Consider the following 15,125-nt stretch of genomic DNA (forward strand, 5'->3'; position numbering starts at 1 on the left):
AAGAAAGGATATTGCGCAGACATGGCATAGCTACAGCCTGGGGAATGTTTCCAGAATGAGATTTTCACTCTGCTGCGGAGTGTGCGCTGATATGAAACTTCCTGGCAGATTAAAAGTGCGTGCCGGACCGAGACTCGAACTCGGGACATTTGCCTCTTGCGGGCAAGTGCTCTACCAACCGAGCCACCCAAGCACAACTCACGCTCCATCCTCACAGCTTTATTTCTGCCAGTACCTCGTCTCCTACCTTTCAAAGTTAACAGAAGCTCTCCTGCGAACCTTGCAGAACTAGCACTCCTGAAAGAAAGGATATTCGGGAGACATGGCATAGCTACAGCCTGGGGAATGTTTCCAGAATGAGATTTTCACTCTGCAGAGAAGTGTGCGCTGATATGAAACTTCCTGGCAGATTAAAACTGCGTGCTGGACCGAGACTCGAACTCGGGACGTTTGCCTCTTGCAGGCAAGTGCTCTACCATCCGAGCCACCCAAGCACAACTCACGCCCCATGCTCACAGCTTTACTTCTGCCAGTACCTCGTCTCCTACCTTCCAAAGCTAACAGAAGCTCTACTGCGAACCTTGCAGAACTAGCACTCCTCAAAGAAAGGGTATTGCAAGGACATGGCATAGCTACAGCCTATGGAATGTTTCCAGAATGAGATTTTCACTCTGCAGGGGAGTGTGCGCTGATATGAAACTTCCTGGCAGATTAAAACTGCGTGCCGGACCGAGACTCGAACTCGGGACCTTTGCCTCTCGGGGGCAAGTGCTCTACCAACTGAGCCACCCAAGCACGACTCACGCTCCATCCTCACAGCCTTACTTCTGCCAGCACCTCGTCTCCTACTTTCCAAAGTTAACAGAAGCTCTCCTGCGAGCCTTGCAGAACTAGCACTCCTGAAAGAAAGGATATTGCGGAGACATGGCATAGCTACAGCCTGGGGAATGTTTCCAGAATGAGATATTCACTCTGCAGCGGAGTGTGCGCTGATATGAAACTTCCTGGCGGATTAAAACTGCGTGCCGGACCGAGACTCGAACTCGGGACATTTGCCTCTTGCGGGAAAGTGCTCTACCAACCGAGCCACCCAAGCACAACACACGCCCCATGCTCACAGCTTTATTTCTGCCAGTACCTCGTCTCCTACCGTCCAAAGTTAACAGAAGCTCTCCTGCGAACCTTGCAGAACTAGCACCCCTGAAATAAAGGATATTGCGGAGACATGGTATAGCTACAGCCTGGGGAATGTTTCCAGAACGAGATTTTCACTCTGCAGCGGAGTGTGCGCTGATATGAAACTTCGTGGCAGATTAAAACTGCGTGCCGGACCGAGACTCGAACTCGGGACATTTGCCTCTCGCGGGCAAGTGCTCTACCAACTGAGCCACCCAAGCACAACCCACGCCCCGTGCTCACAGCTTTAATTCTGCCAATACCTCGTCTCCTACCTTCCAAAGTTAACAGAAGCTCTCCTGCGAACCTTGCAGAACTAGCACTCCTGTAAGAAAGGATATTGCGGAGACATGGCATAGCTACAGCCTGGGCAATGTTTCCAGAATGAGATTTTCACTCTGCAGCGGAGTGTGCGCTGATATGAAACTTCCTGGCAGATTAAAACTGCGTGCCGGACCGAGACTCGAACTCGGGACCTTTGCCTCTCGGGGGCAAGTGCTCTACCAACTGAGCCACCCAAGCACAACTCACGCCCCATGCTCACAGCTTTACTTCTGCCAGTACCTCGTCTCCTACCTTCCAAAGTTAACAGAAGCTTTCCTGCGAAACTTGCAGAGCTAGCACTCCTGAAAGAAAGGATAGTGCGGAGACATGGCATAGCTACAGCCTGGGGAATGTTTCCAGAAAGAGATTTTCACTCTGCAGCGGAGTGTGCGCTGATATGAAACTTCCTGGCAGATTAAAACTGCGTGCCGGACCGAGGTTCGAACTCGGGACATTTGCGTCTTGCGGGCAAGTGCTCTACCAACCGAGCCACCCAAGCACAACTCACGCCCCATGCTCACAGCTTTACTTCTACCAGTACCTTGTCTCCTACCTTCCAAAGTTAACAGAAGCTCTCCTGCGAACCTTGCAGAACTAGCACTCCTGAAAGAAAGGATATTGTGGAGACATGGCATAGCTACAGCCTGGGGAATGTTTCCAGAATGAGATTTTCACTCTGCAGCGGAGTGTGCGCTGATATGAAACTTCCTGGCAGATTAAAACAGCGTGCCGGACCGAGACTCGAACTCGGGACATTTGCCTCTTGCGGGCAAGTGCTCTACCAACCGAGCCACCCAAGCACAACTCACGCCCCATGCTCACAGCTTTATTTCTGCCAGTACCTCGTCTGCTACATTCCAAAGTTAACAGAAGCTCTCCTGCGAACCTTGCAGAACTAGCACTCCTGAAAGAAAGGATATTGCGGAGACATGGCATAGCCACAGCCTGGGGAATGTTTGCAGAATGAGATTTTCACTCTGCAGCGAAGTGTGCGCTGATATGAAACTTCCTGGCAGATTAAAACTGCGTGCTGTCCGAGACTCGAACTCGGGAACTTTGCCTCTCGCGGGCAAGTGCTCTACCAACTGAGCCACCCAAGCACGACTCACGCTCCATCCTCATAGCTTTACTTCTGCCAGTACCTCGTCTCCTACCTTCCAAAGTTAACAGAATCTCTCCTGCAAACTTGCAGAACTAGCACTCCTGAAAGAAAGGATATTGCGCAGACATGGCATAGCTACAGCCTGGGGAATGTTTCCAGAATGAGATTTTCACTCTGCTGCGGAGTGTGCGCTGATATGAAACTTCCTGGCAGATTAAAAGTGCGTGCCGGACCGAGACTCGAACTCGGGACATTTGCCTCTTGCGGGCAAGTGCTCTACCAACCGAGCCACCCAAGCACAACTCACGCTCCATCCTCACAGCTTTATTTCTGGCAGTACCTCGTCTCCTACCTTCCAAAGTTAACAGAAGCTCTCCTGCGAACCTTGCAGAACTAGCACTCCTGAAAGAAAGGATATTCGGGAGACATGGCATAGCTACAGCCTGGGGAATGTTTCCGGAATGAGATTTTCACTCTGCAGAGAAGTGTGCGCTGATATGAAACTTCCTGGCAGATTAAAACTGCGTGCTGGACCGAGACTCGAACTCGGGACGTTTGCCTCTTGTAGGCAAGTGCTCTACCATCCGAGCCACCCAAGCACAATTCACGCCCCATGCTCACAGCTTTACTTCTGCCAGTACCTCGTCTCCTACCTTCCAAAGCTAACAGAAGCTCTACTGCGAACCTTGCAGAACTAGCACTCCTCAAAGAAAGGGTATTGCCAGGACATGGCATAGCTACAGCCTATGGAATGTTTCCAGAATGAGATTTTCACTCTGCAGGGGAGTGTGCGCTGATATGAAACTTCCTGGCAGATTAAAACTGCGTGCCGGACCGAGACTCGAACTCGGGACCTTTGCCTCTCGGGGGCAAGTGCTCTACCAACTGAGCCACCCAAGCACGACTCACGCTCCATCCTCACAGCCTTACTTCTGCCAGCACCTCGTCTCCTACTTTCCAAAGTTAACAGAAGCTCTCCTGCGAGCCTTGCAGAACTAGCACTCCTGAAAGAAAGGATATTGCGGAGACATGGCATAGCTACAGCCTGGCGAATGTTTCCAGAATGAGATATTCACTCTGCAGCGGAGTGTGCGCTGATATGAAACTTCCTGGCGGATTAAAACTGCGTGCCGGACCGAGACTCGAACTCGGGACATTTGCCTCTTGCGGGCAAGTGCTCTACCAACCGAGCCACCCAAGCACAACACACGCCCCATGCTCACAGCTTTATTTCTGCCAGTACCTCGTCTCCTACCGTCCAAAGTTAACAGAAGCTCTCCTGCGAACCTTGCAGAACTAGCACCCCTGAAATAAAGGATATTGCGGAGACATGGTATAGCTACAGCCTGGGGAATGTTTCCAGAATGAGATTTTCACTCTGCAGCAGAGTGTGCGCTGATATGAAACTTCGTGGCAGATTAAAACTGCGTGCCGGACCGAGACTCGAACTCGGGACATTTGCCTCTCGCGGGCAAGTGCTCTACCAACTGAGCCACCCAAGCACAACTCACGCCCCGTGCTCACAGCTTTAATTCTGCCAATACCTCGTCTCCTACCTTCCAAAGTTAACAGAAGCTCTCCTGCGAACCTTGCAGAACTAGCACTCCTGTAAGAAAGGATATTGCGGAGACATGGCATAGCTACAGCCTGGGCAATGTTTCCAGAATGAGATTTTCACTCTGCAGCGGAGTGTGCGCTGATATGAAACTTCCTGGCAGATTGAAACTGCGTGCCGGACCGAGACTCGAACTCGAGACCTTTGCCTCTCGGGGGCAAGTGCCCTACCAACTGAGACACCCAAGCACAACTCACGCCCCATGCTCACAGCTTTACTTCTGCCAGTACCTCGTCTCCTACCTTCCAAAGTTAACAGAAACTCTCCTGCGAACCTTGCAGAACTAGCACTCCTGCAAGAAAGGATAGTGCGGAGACATGGCATAGCTACAGCCTGGGGAATGTTTCCAGAATGAGATTTTCACTCTGCAGCAGAGTGTGCGCTGATATGAAACTTCCTGGCAGATTAAAACTGCGTGCCGGACCGAGACTCGAATTCGGGACATTTGCCTGTTGCGGGCAAGTGCTCTACCAACCGATCCACCCAAGCACAACTCACGCCCCATGCTCACAGCTTTATTTCTGCCAGTACCTCGTCTCCTACCTTCCTAAGTTAACAGAAGCTCTCCTGCGAACCTTGCAGAACTAGCGCTCCTGAAAGAAAGGATATTGCGGAGACATGGCATAGCTACAGCCTGGGGAATGTTTCCAGAATGAGATTTTCACTCTGCAGCGGAGTGTGCGCTGATATGAAACTTCCTGGCAGATTAAAACTGCGTGCCGGACCGAGACTCGAACTCGGGACCTTTGCCTCTCGGGGGCAAGTGCTCTACCAACTGAGCCACCCAATCACGACTCACGCTCCATCCTCACAGCTTTACTTCTGCCAGCACCTCGTCTCCTACCTTCCAAAGTTAACAGAAGCTCTCCTGCGAACCTTGCAGAACTAGCACTCCTGAAAGAAAGGATATTGCGGAGACATGGCATAGCTACAGCCTGGGGAATGTTTCCAGAATGAGATCTTCACTCTGCAGCGGAGTGTGCGCTGATATGAAACTTCCTGGAAGATTAAAACTAAGTGCCGGACCGAGACTCAAACTCGGGACATTTGCCTCTCGCGGGCAAGTGCTCTACCAACTGAGCCACCCAAGCACAACACACGCCCCATGCTCACAGCTTTATTTCTGCCAGTACCTCGTCTCCTACCTTCCAAAGTTAACAGAAGCTCTCCTGCGAAACTTGCAGAACTAGCACTCCTGAAAGAAAGGATATTGCGGAGACATGGCATAGCTACAGCCTGGGGAATGTTTCCAGAATGAGATTTTCACTCTGCAGCGGAGTGTGCGCTGATATGAAACTTCCTGGCAGATTAAAACTGCGTGCCGGACCGAGACTCGAACTCGGGACCTTTGCCTCTCGGGGGCAAGTGCTCTACCAACTGAGCCACCCAAGCACAACTCACGCCCCATGCTCACAGCTTTACTTCTGCCAGTACCTCGTCTCCTACCTTCCAAAGTTAACAGAAGCTTTCTTGCGAAACTTGCAGAGCTAGCACTCCTGAAAGAAAGGATAGTGCGGAGACATGGCATAGCTACAGCCTGGGGAATGTTTCCAGAAAGAGATTCTCACTCTGCAGCGGAGTGTGCGCTGATATGAAACTTCCTGGCAGATTAAAACTGCGTGCCGGACCGAGACTCGAACTCGGGACATTTGCGTCTTGCGGGCAAGTGCTCTACCAACCGAGCCACCCAAGCACAACTCACGCCCCATGCTCACAGCTTTACTTCTACCAGTACCTTGTCTCCTACCTTCCAAAGTTAACAGAAGCTCTCCTGCGAACCTTGCAGAACTAGCACTCCTGAAAGAAAGGATATTGTGGAGACATGGCATAGCTACAGCCTGGGGAATGTTTCCAGAATGAGATTTTTACTCTGCAGCGGAGTGTGCGCTGATATGAAACTTCCTGGCAGATTAAAACTGCGTGCCGGCCCGAGACTCGAACTCGGGACATTTGCCTCTCGCGGGCAAGTGCTCTACCAACTGAGCCACTCAAGCACGACTCACGCTCCATCCTCACAGCTTTACTTCTGCCAGTACCTCGTCTCCTACCTTCCAAAGGTAGCAGAAGCTCTCCTGCGAACCTTGCAGAACTAGCACTCCTGAAAGAAAGGATATTGCGGAGACATGACATAGCTACAGTCTGGGGAATGTTTCCAGAATGAGATTTTCACTCTGCTGCGGAGTGTGCGCTGATATGAAACTTCCTGGCAGATTAAAACTACGTGCCGGACCGAGACTCGTACTCGGGACCTTTGCCTCTCACGGGCAAGTGCTCTACCAACTGAGCCACCCAAGCACGACTCACGCTACATCCTCACAGCTTTACTTCTGCCAGTACCTCGTCTGCTACATTCCAAAGTTAACAGAGGCTCTCCTGCGAACCTTGCAGAACTAACACTCCTGAAAGAAAGGATATTGCGGAGACATGGCATAGCTACAGCCTGGGGAATGTTTCCAGAATGAGATATTCACTCTGCAGCGGAGTGTGCGCTGATATGAAACTTCCTGGCGGATTAAAACTGCGTGCCGGACCGAGACTCGAACTCGGGACATTTGCCTCTTGCGGGCAAGTGCTCTACCAACCGAGCCACCCAAGCACAACACACGCCCCATGCTCACAGCTTTATTTCTGCCAGTACCTCGTCTCCTACCGTCCAAAGTTAACAGAAGCTCTCCTGCGAACCTTGCAGAACTAGCACCCCTGAAATAAAGGATATTGCGGAGACATGGTATAGCTACAGCCTGGGGAATGTTTCCAGAATGAGATTTTCACTCTGCAGCGGAGTGTGCGCTGATATGAAACTTCGTGGCAGATTAAAACTGCGTGCCGGACCGAGACTCGAACTCGGGACATTTGCCTCTCGCGGGCAAGTGCTCTACCAACTGAGCCACCCAAGCACAACTCACGCCCCGTGCTCACAGCTTTAATTCTGCCAATACCTCGTCTCCTACCTTCCAAAGTTAACAGAAGCTCTCCTGCGAACCTTGCAGAACTAGCACTCCTGTAAGAAAGGATATTGCAGAGACATGGCATAGTTACAGCCTGGGCAATGTTTCCAGAATGAGATTTTCACTCTGCAGCGGAGTGTGCGCTGATATGAAACTTCCTGGCAGATTGAAACTGCGTGCCGGACCGAGACTCGAACTCGGGACCTTTGCCTCTCGGGGGCAAGTGCTCTACCAACTGAGACACCCAAGCACAACTCACGCCCCATGCTCACAGCTTTACTTCTGCCAGTACCTCGTCTCCTACCTTCCAAAGTTAACAGAAACTCTCCTGCGAACCTTGCAGAACTGGCACTCCTGCAAGAAAGGATAGTGCGGAGACATGGCATAGCTACAGCCTGGGGAATGTTTCCAGAATGAGATTTTCACTCTGCAGCAGAGTGTGCGCTGATATGAAACTTCCTGTCAGATTAAAACTGCGTGCCGGACCGAGACTCGAATTCGGGACATTTGCCTGTTGCGGGCAAGTGCTCTACCAACCGATCCACCCAAGCACAACTCACGCCCCATGCTCACAGCTTTATTTCTGCCAGTACCTCGTCTCCTACCTTCCAAAGTTAACAGAAGCTCTCCTGCGAACCTTGCAGAACTAGCGCTCCTGAAAGAAAGGATATTGCGGAGACATGGCATAGCTACAGCCTGGGGAATGTTTCCAGAATGAGATTTTCACTCTGCAGTGGAGTGTGCGCTGATATGAAACTTCCTGGCAGATTAAAACTGCGTGCCGGACCGAGACTCGAACTCGGGACATTTGCCTCTTGCGGGCAAGTGCTCTACCAACCGAGCCACCCAAGCACAACTCACGCCCCATGCTCACAGCTTTATTTCTGCCAGTACCTCGTCTCCTACCTTCCAAAGTTAAGAGAAGCTCTACTGCGAACCTTGCAGAACTAGCACTCCTCAAAGAAAGGATATTGCGGAGACATGGCATAGCTACAGCCTGGGGAATGTTTCCAGAATGAGATTTTCACTCTGCAGCGGAGTGTGCGCTGATATGAAACTTCCTGGCAGATTAAAACTGCGTGCCGGACCGAGACTCGAACTCGGGACCTTTGCCTCTCGGGGGCAAGTGCTCTACCAACTGAGCCACCCAATCACGACTCACGCTCCATCCTCACAGCTTTACTTCTGCCAGCACCTCGTCTCCTACCTTCCAAAGTTAACAGAAGCTCTCCAGCGAACCTTGCAGAACTAGCACTCCTGAAAGAAAGGATATTGCGGAGACATGGCATAGCTACAGCCTGGGGAATGTTTCCAGAATGAGATCTTCACTCTGCAGCGGAGTGTGCGCTGATATGAAACTTCCTGGAAGATTAAAACTGCGTGCCGGACCGAGACTCAAACTCGGGACATTTGCCTCTCGCGGGCAAGTGCTCTACCAACTGAGCCACCCAAGCACAACACACGCCCCATGCTCACAGCTTTATTTCTGCCAGTACCTCGTCTCCTACCTTCCAAGGTTAACAGAAGCTCTCCTGCGAAACTTGCAGAACTAGCACTCCTGAAAGAAAGGATATTGCGGAGACATGGCATAGCTACAGCCTGGGGAATGTTTCCAGAATGAGATTTTCACTCTGCAGCGGAGTGTGCGCTGATATGAAACTTCCTGGCAGATTAAAACTGCGTGCCGGACCGAGACTCGAACTCGGGACCTTTGCCTCTCGGGGGCAAGTGCTCTACCAACTGAGCCACCCAAGCACAACTCACGCCCCATGCTCACAGCTTTACTTCTGCCAGTACCTCGTCTCCTACCTTCCAAAGTTAACAGAAGCTTTCCTGCGAAACTTGCAGAACTAGCACTCCTGAAAGAAAGGATAGTGCGGAGACATGGCATAGCTACAGCCTGGGGAATGTTTCCAGAAAGAGATTTTCACTCTGCAGCGGAGTGTGCGCTGATATGAAACTTCCTGGCAGATTAAAACTGCGTGCCGGACCGAGACTCGAACTCGGGACATTTGCGTCTTGCGGGCAAGTGCTCTACCAACCGAGCCACCCAAGCACAACTCACGCCCCATGCTCACAGCTTTACTTCTACCAGTACCTTGTCTCCTACCTTCCAAAGTTAACAGAAGCTCTCCTGCGAACCTTGCAGAACTAGCACTCCTGAAAGAAAGGATATTGTGGAGACATGGCATAGCTACAGCCTGGGGAATGTTTCCAGAATGAGATTTTCACTCTGCAGCGGAGTGTGCGCTGATATGAAACTTCCTGGCAGATTAAAACTGCGTGCCGGCCCGAGACTCGAACTCGGGACATTTGCCTCTCGCGGGCAAGTGCTCTACCAACTGAGCCACTCAAGCACGACTCACGCTCCATCCTCACAGCTTTACTTCTGCCAGTACCTCGTCTCCTACCTTCCAAAGGTAGCAGAAGCTCTCCTGCGAACCTTGCAGAACTAGCACTCCTGAAAGAAAGGATATTGCGGAGACATGACATAGCTACAGTCTGGGGAATGTTTCCAGAATGAGATTTTCACTCTGCAGCGGAGTGTGCGCTGATATGAAACTTCCTGGCAGATTAAAACTGCGTGCCGGACCGAGACTCGTACTCGGGACCTTTGCCTCTCACGGGCAAGTGCTCTACCAACTGAGCCACCCAAGCACGACTCACGCTACATCCTCACAGCTTTACTTCTGTCAGTACCTCGTCTGCTACCTTCCAAAGTTAACAGAGGCTCTCCTGCGAACCTTGCAGAACTAACACTCCTGAAAGAAAGGATATTGCGGAGACATGACATAGCTACAGTCTGGGGAATGCTTCCAGAATGAGATTTTCACTCTGCAGCGGAGTGTGCGCTGATATGAAACTTCCTGGCAGATTAAAACTGCGTGCCGGCCCGAGACTCGAACTCGGGACATTTGCCTCTCGCGGGCAAGTGCTCTACCAACTGAGCCACTCAAGCACGACTCACGCTCCATCCTCACAGCTTTACTTCTGCCAGTACCTCGTCTGCTACCTTCCAAAGTTAACAGAGGCTCTCCTGCGAACCTGGCAGAACTAACACTCCTGAAAGAAAGGATATTGCGGAGACATAGCATAGCTACAGCCGGGGGAACGTTTCCAGAATGAGATTTTCACTCTGCAGCGGAGTGTGCGCTGATATGAAACTTCCTGGCAGATTAAAACTGTGTGCCGGACCGAGACTCGAACACGGGACCTTTGCCTCTCGAGGGCAAGTGCTCTACCAAATGAGCCACGGAAGTACAAATCACGCCCCATGCTCACAGCTTTATTTCTGCCAGTACCTCGTCTCCTACCTTCCAAAGTTAACAGAAGCTCTCCTGCGAACCTTGCAGAACTAGCACTCCTGAATGAAAGGATATTGCGGAGACATGACATAGCTACAGCCTGGGGAATGTTTCCAGAATGTGATTTTCACTCTGCAGCGGAGTGTGCGCTGATATGAAACTTCCTGGCAGATTAAAACTGCGTGCCGGACCGAGACTCGAACTCGGGACTTTTGACTCTCTGGGGCAAGTGCTCTACCAACTGAGCCACTCAAGCAAAACTCACGCCGCATGCTCTCAGCTTTATTTCTGCCAGTACCTCGTCTCCTACCCTCCAAAGTTAACAGAAGCTCTCCTGTAAACCTTGCAGAACTAGCACTGCTGAAAGAAAGGATATTGCGGAGACATGACATAGCTACAGTCTGGGGAATGTTTCCAGAATGAGATTTTTACTCTGCAGTGGAGTGTGCGCTGATATGAAATTTCCTGGCAGATTAAAACTGCGTGCCGGACCGAGACACGAACTCGGGACATTTGCCTCTCGCGGGCAAGTGCTCTACCAACTGAGCCACTCAAGCACGACTCACGCTCCATCCTCACAGCTTTACTTCTGCCAATACCTCGTCTCCTACCTTCCAAAGTTAACAGAAGCTCTCCTGCGAACCTTGCAGAACTAGCACTCCTCAAGGAAAGGATATTGCGGAGACATGACATAGCTACAGTCTGGGGAATGTTTCCAGAATGAGATTTTCACTCTGCAGAGGAGTGTGCGCTGATATGAAACTTCCTGGCAGATTAAAACAGCGTGCGGGACCGAGACTCGAACTCGGGACATTTGCCTCTCGCGGGCAAGTGGTCTACCAACTGAGCTACCCAAGCACAACTCACGCTCTATCCTCACAGCTTTATTTCTGCCAGTACCTCGTCTCCTACCTTCCAAAGTTAACAGAAGCTCTCCTGCGAAACTTGCAGAACTAACACACCTGAAAGAAAGGATATTGCGGAGACATGGCATAGCTACAGCCCGGGGAATGTTTCCAGAATGAGATTTTCACTCTGCAGCGGAGTGAGCGCTGATTTGAAACTTCGTGGCAGATTAAAACTGCGTGCCAGACCGAGACTCGAACTCGGGACATTTGCCTCTCGCGGGCAAGTGCTCTACCAACTGAGCCACTCAAGCACGACTCACGTTCCATCCTCACAGCTTTACTTCTGCCAGTACCTCGTCTCCTACCTTCCAAAGGTAGCAGAAGCTCTCCTGCGAACCTTGCAGAACTAGCACTCCTGAAAGAAAGGATATTGCGGAGACATGACATAGCTACAGTCTGGGGAATGTTTCCAGAATGAGATTTTCACTCTGCAGCGGAGTGTGCGCTGATATGAAACTTCCTGGCAGATTAAAACTGCGTGCCGGACCGAGACTCGTACTCGGGACCTTTGCCTCTCACGGGCAAGTGCTCTACCAACTGAGCCACCCAAGCACGACTCACGCTACATCCTCACAGCTTTACTTCTGCCAGTACCTCGTCTGCTACCTTCCAAAGTTAACAGAGGCTCTCCTGCGAACCTTGCAGAACTAACACTCCTGAAAGAAAGGATATTGCGGAGACATGACATAGCTACAGTCTGGGGAATGTTTCCAGAATGAGATTTTCACTCTGCAGGGGAGTGTGCGCTGATATGAAACTTCCTGGCAGATTAAAACTGCGTGCCGGACCGAGACTCGAACTCGGGACCTTTGTCTCTCGGGGGCAAGTGCTCTACCAACTGAGCCACCCAAGCACGACTCACGCTCCATCCTCACAGCCTTACTTCTGCCAGCACCTCGTCTCCTACTTTCCAAAGTTAACAGAAGCTCTCCTGCGAGCCTTGCAGAACTAGCACTCCTGAAAGAAAGGATATTGCGGAGACATGGCATAGCTACAGCCAGGGGAATGTTTCCAGAATGAGATATTCACTCTGCAGCGGAGTGTGCGCTGATATGAAACTTCCTGGCGGATTAAAACTGCGTGCCGGACCGAGACTCGAACTCGGGACATTTGCCTCTTGCGGGCAAGTGCTCTACCAACCGAGCCACCCAAGCACAACACACGCCCCATGCTCACAGCTTTATTTCTGCCAGTACCTCGTCTCCTACCGTCCAAAGTTAACAGAAGCTCTCCTGCGAACCTTGCAGAACTAGCACCCCTGAAATAAAGGATATTGCGGAGACATGGTATAGCTACAGCCTGGGGAATGTTTCCAGAATGAGATTTTCACTCTGCAGCGGAGTGTGCGCTGATATGAAACTTCGTGGCAGATTAAAACTGCGTGCCGGACCGAGACTCGAACTCGGGACATTTGCCTCTCGCGGGCAAGTGCTCTACCAACTGAGCCACCCAAGCACAACTCACGCCCCGTGCTCACAGCTTTAATTCTGCCAATACCTCGTCTCCTACCTTCCAAAGTTAACAGAAGCTCTCCTGCGAACCTTGCAGAACTAGCACTCCTGTAAGAAAGGATATTGCGGAGACATGGCATAGCTACAGCCTGGGCAATGTTTCCAGAATGAGATTTTCACTCTGCAGCGGAGTGTGCGCTGATATGAAACTTCCTGGCAGATTGAAACTGCGTGCCGGACCGAGACTCGAACTCGGGACCTTTGCCTCTCGGGGGCAAGTGCTCTACCAACTGAGACACCCAAGCACAACTCACGCCCCATGCTCACAGCTTTACTTCTGCCAGTACCTCGTCTCCTACCTTCCAAAGTTAACAGAAACTCTCCTGCGAACCTTGCAGAACTAGCACTCCTGCAAGAAAGGATAGTGCGGAGAAATGGCATAGCTACAGCCTGGGGAATGTTTCCAGAATGAGATTTTCACTCTGCAGCAGAGTGTGCGCTGATATGAAACTTCCTGGCAGATTAAAACTGCGTGACGGACCGAGACTCGTATTCGGGACATTTGCCTGTTGCGGGCAAGTGCTCTACCAACCGATCCACCCAAGCACAACTCACGCCCCATGCTCACAGCTTTATTTCTGCCAGTACCTCGTCTCCTACCTTCCAAAGTTAACAGAAGCTCTCCTGCGAACCTTGCAGAACTAGCGCTCCTGAAAGAAAGGATATTGCGGAGACATGGCATAGCTACAGCCTGGGGAATGTTTCCAGAATGAGATTTTCACTCTGCAGTGGAGTGTGCGCTGATATGAAACTTCCTGGCGGATTAAAACTGCGTGCCGGACCGAGACTCGAACTCGGGACATTTGCCTCTTGCGGGCAAGTGCTCTACCAACCGAGCCACCCAAGCACAACTCACGCCCCATGCTCACAGCTTTATTTCTGCCAGTACCTCGTCTCCTACCTTCCAAAGTTAAGAGAAGCTCTACTGCGAACCTTGCAGAACTAGCACTCCTCAAAGAAAGGATATTGCGGAGACATGGCATAGCTACAGCCTGGGGAATGTTTCCAGAATGAGATTTTCACTCTGCAGCGGAGTGTGCGCTGATATGAAACTTCCTGGCAGATTAAAACAGCGTGCCGGACCGAGACTCGAACTCGGGACCTTTGCCTCTCGGGGGCAAGTGCTCTACCAACTGAGCCACCCAATCACGACTCACGCTCCATCCTCACAGCTTTACTTCTGCCAGCACCTCGTCTCCTACCTTCCAAAGTTAACAGAAGCTCTCCTGCGAACCTTGCAGAACTAGCACTCCTGAAAGAAAGGATATTGCGGAGACATGGCATAGCTACAGCCTGGGGAATGTTTCCAGAATGAGATCTTCACTCTGCAGCGGAGTGTGCGCTGATATGAAACTTCCTGGAAGATTAAAACTGCGTGCCGGACCGAGACTCAAACTCGGGACATTTGCCTCTCGCGGGCAAGTGCTCTACCAACTGAGCCACCCAAGCACAACACACGCCCCATGCTCACAGCTTTATTTCTGCCAGTACCTCGTCTCCTACCTTCCAAAGTTAACAGAAGCTCTCCTGCGAAACTTGCAGAACTAGCACTCCTGAAAGAAAGGATATTGCGGAGACATGGCATAGCTACAGCCTGCGGAATGTTTCCAGAATGAGATTTTCACTCTGCAGCGGAGTGTGCGCTGATATGAAACTTCCTGGCAGATTAAAACTGCGTGCCGGACCGAGACTCGAACTCGGGACCTTTGCCTCTCGGGGGCAAGTGCTCTACCAACTGAGCCACCCAAGCACAACTCACGCTCCATGCTCACAGCTTTACTTCTGCCAGTACCTCGTCTCCTACCTTCCAAAGTTAACAGAAGCTTTCCTGCGAAACTTGCAGAGCTAGCACTCCTGAAAGAAAGGATAGTGCGGAGACATGGCATAGCTACAGCCTGGGGAATGTTTCCAGAAAGAGATTTTCACTCTGCAGCGGAGTGTGCGCTGATATGAAACTTCCTGGCAGATTAAAACTGCGTGCCGGACCGAGACTCGAACTCGGGACATTTGCGTCTTGCGGGCAAGTGCTCTACCAACCGAGCCACCCAAGCACAACTCACGCCCCATGCTCACAGCTTTACTTCTACCAGTACCTTGTCTCCTACCTTCCAAAGTTAACAGAAGCTGTCCTGCGAACCTTGCAGAACTAGCACTCCTGAAAGAAAGGATATTGTGGAGACATGGCATAGCTACAGCCTGGGGAATGTTTCCAGAATGAGATTTTTACTCTGCAGCG

The 15,125-nt window shown here is 51.2% G+C and overlaps 6 non-coding genes across 6 annotated transcripts; all 6 read right to left on the reverse strand.

The window, feature by feature from the left end:
• Positions 1-718: 718 nt before the first annotated feature.
• On the reverse strand, positions 719-795 carry Trnas-cga. The gene has a single exon. It is a non-coding gene; the product is annotated as a tRNA-Ser (tRNA).
• Positions 796-1,621: 826 nt separating this feature from the next.
• Trnas-cga lies at positions 1,622-1,698 on the reverse strand. The gene has a single exon. It is a non-coding gene; the product is annotated as a tRNA-Ser (tRNA).
• A 1,727-nt stretch (positions 1,699-3,425) lies between these two features.
• On the reverse strand, positions 3,426-3,502 carry Trnas-cga. Its single transcript has one exon. It is a non-coding gene; the product is annotated as a tRNA-Ser (tRNA).
• Positions 3,503-5,532: 2,030 nt separating this feature from the next.
• On the reverse strand, positions 5,533-5,609 carry Trnas-cga. Its single transcript has one exon. It is a non-coding gene; the product is annotated as a tRNA-Ser (tRNA).
• Positions 5,610-8,843: 3,234 nt separating this feature from the next.
• Trnas-cga lies at positions 8,844-8,920 on the reverse strand. Its single transcript has one exon. It is a non-coding gene; the product is annotated as a tRNA-Ser (tRNA).
• Positions 8,921-14,562: 5,642 nt separating this feature from the next.
• Trnas-cga lies at positions 14,563-14,639 on the reverse strand. The gene has a single exon. It is a non-coding gene; the product is annotated as a tRNA-Ser (tRNA).
• Between the last annotated feature and the right edge of the window lie 486 nt (positions 14,640-15,125).

The sequence above is a fragment of the Schistocerca piceifrons genome, chromosome 11 (genome assembly GCF_021461385.2).
Source record: "Schistocerca piceifrons isolate TAMUIC-IGC-003096 chromosome 11, iqSchPice1.1, whole genome shotgun sequence".
Lineage (NCBI taxonomy): Eukaryota > Metazoa > Arthropoda > Insecta > Orthoptera > Acrididae > Schistocerca > Schistocerca piceifrons.